We start from the raw sequence: 2,786 nt of genomic DNA, 5'->3' as shown, positions 1-2,786 counted from the left end.
TACATCCAACTGTTCTATATAAAACAATATTGGAAAGTGTATGTAATATGAAAAGAGTCACATTATTTTTATTAGAAAAGTATTTTTTCAAAAAATATTCCATAGATATTTATTACTATACTACTCGAAAGTTTTATAAAAACCTGCATAAATTTAAGTATCTGAGTACAAACTGATGTTGTTGATAGCCGCTTACGGTCTTGTAATGTTCCTAAGTTACAAATTCCTTCTTGTGCATCTCGGACCTTTGCTCTCTCATTCTCTGTGCGTGCTGCGAAACTGTGGAACAGTCTTCCTCTTGAAATAAAGGTGGCTCCCTCACTTGCCTCTTTTAAATCCCAGCTGAAGGGACACTTTGAACAGGCCTCAGATATTTGAGTGTTATAATTAATTATTTATATTAGTATTTATATATGGTTTTATTATATTTTAATTATTTTGTTTTTGTACTTATTGTGTGTAGTTTTAATAAAGTATACTTATTTAAGTTTTCATTGCTTGTTGATACTTGATGTTTCGTGTACTTCTTTTTTCTTCACTTTGCACGTTTATCTTATGCTACCTTACTGTGTGTGTTGATTTTTTTTTCCTTTCAAATACTTGGTTGACTGGAAGAAATCCCTTTCTGGGATAAGTCCGCCTTTGTACGCGTTCTTTCTTTATTTCACTGCTTTCTTTGTATGTGTTTTCTTCGTGCAATAAAGAGTTTACAAACAAACAAACAAACAAACAAACATTGAAAGCGGAGGTTGTGTTACGCCATGAAGGTTACCTGAAGCTGGTATCACATGACTGACCGTGGACACTGCACAGAAAGAGATATGGGACGTACACTCACACACTCAAGTATTAGAACATTAAATATACACCTGAATCACAAATTTAATTTATACATGAGTTCTGATGCTGTTATTCTTCTCCTTTGAAATAAATAAAATAAAACTAGTTATATTAACTAGCTATACAAATAACATATTTTCTTTCGCTAACTAGTAAGCAAAAGGAAATAAGTTATTTACAGACAAAAATAATAATGAACAGTCGCGGAAACGAGAAGAACACAAAACGAGACTACTCTATTCAGGTAGCTTTTATCTTGACGAAATTGCAATTATTACTTGACTACAAAAACTAACTTGATTTGAAACGTCTGAATAGTTGGTTTGATGATGAAAATGAAAAAGGTTTGATGCCGTGAAATGAGTCGATATTAAAATTGTTGCTAAGTATTACAGAAATTACAGAATTTCAGCATTTCCAGCTAACAGGACAGCAAACAGGTGGGGAAAAAAAATTAGGAATACGTATTTCTTTTCCATTTACTAAATCACCACCCTTGTATCGAAATACTTCATTCAGTCTATTTCTGCAAAGTGATGTTAAAAATAGCTAAGCAATTTCGCCCCCGACAGTACCCACCAATAACTGGCCAGAGCAAATATTTATGGAAGCGAGACAACGGAACGGCTCGTTTTTGAGAATTTCCAACGTTCGTATGTTTGTCTGTTTGTCCGGCGGCCGGGGTCGTGTAATCTTCGCTGTGATATCGTACAAGATTGATTTGAATGCAGTCAACGGGAATTGGGCAGTTCCTTTATTATTTGTTATATGTGTTGCGTTTAGAAGAGTTATATGTAACCTTGCTAAATCCTATAGTTAAGAGCACATCAAATTATGCGAAACTGTATGGCGCGGCAATAGCGGCGTGTTTGGAATAAATTTGGATGGGTTAATCTGCCGTTGACTGTACTATTAAACTGGAAATATTTGTATATAATTTTGTATTTTCGTTTTCTGAAACAACTCAAACGATTTCGTGGAATCTTGATGGCGACGGGGAATAAACATCGATCTAGCTAAGTAACATGTCTGTGAAATCGTTTATTCGTTTACGTTTCGTTATTTTCATTGTGTGTTTTCAAGACAAAAAAACCGAATGGAGCTCAGTCGCCCATGTACTATATACTTATATCTATCGATAATTTGGTTGAATAGGTGGTAATTGAAGATTTTGGATAACGATTTTTGTGGTTTTGGAAATTTACTTAATCTCATTATTGGTAGCATGATCTTGTACAATACTTAAATATTCTTTACTAACCAAAAATATTATATTTTGTAAACAATAACTTCAGTCCTATGACAGATGTCAAATAGTATGAAAATAATACATCTGTCTCTGTCGCTCTCGAATGTATCGGTTCATCCTGCTGACTCAAGTTATATTATTTTTACAAAATATAGGCATAGTGTAGACAGCAGCTACTTAGTCTGAATTAATTATTTAAATTATCTAAAATAGCTAATAAAAGTTTAAATACCATACTAATTATAAAATTAGTATGGTAAATTTAAAGTTATAATTAGTATGGTAAAAACACTATAGTATTTATTATACTTATAGCTCCGTATTATACTTGACAAAATATAAATGTAATAGTATAATGGATACTCATACTTTATATTGTAATAAACACAGTAAAACTTATTACTGCTTACAGATATTTTGTAAGTAGCAACTTTAAGTCTTCACACACTCATATTCGTATTTTCCAAGTCCTCGCAGTGTTTTCTTTTTATTGTATTCAATCCGTGGACAGTGTTATAGGCGTACAATTAAAAATACTTTAACGTAAATTGTAAGTTACACTAAGATATAAATTGTACTGTTTATTGTGCCAAATATTTAAAAAAATATGCCTGTAATGCCATCTAAAGTACAAAAAGACCACAAAACATATATTTTGGGTCACCTTCGTGAACCACCAATAACCAAGCGCGCTGGT

Source organism: Plodia interpunctella, chromosome 17, assembly GCF_027563975.2.
Source record: "Plodia interpunctella isolate USDA-ARS_2022_Savannah chromosome 17, ilPloInte3.2, whole genome shotgun sequence".
Classification (NCBI taxonomy): domain Eukaryota; kingdom Metazoa; phylum Arthropoda; class Insecta; order Lepidoptera; family Pyralidae; genus Plodia; species Plodia interpunctella.
Note: the sequence above shows the minus strand (reverse complement) of the source record.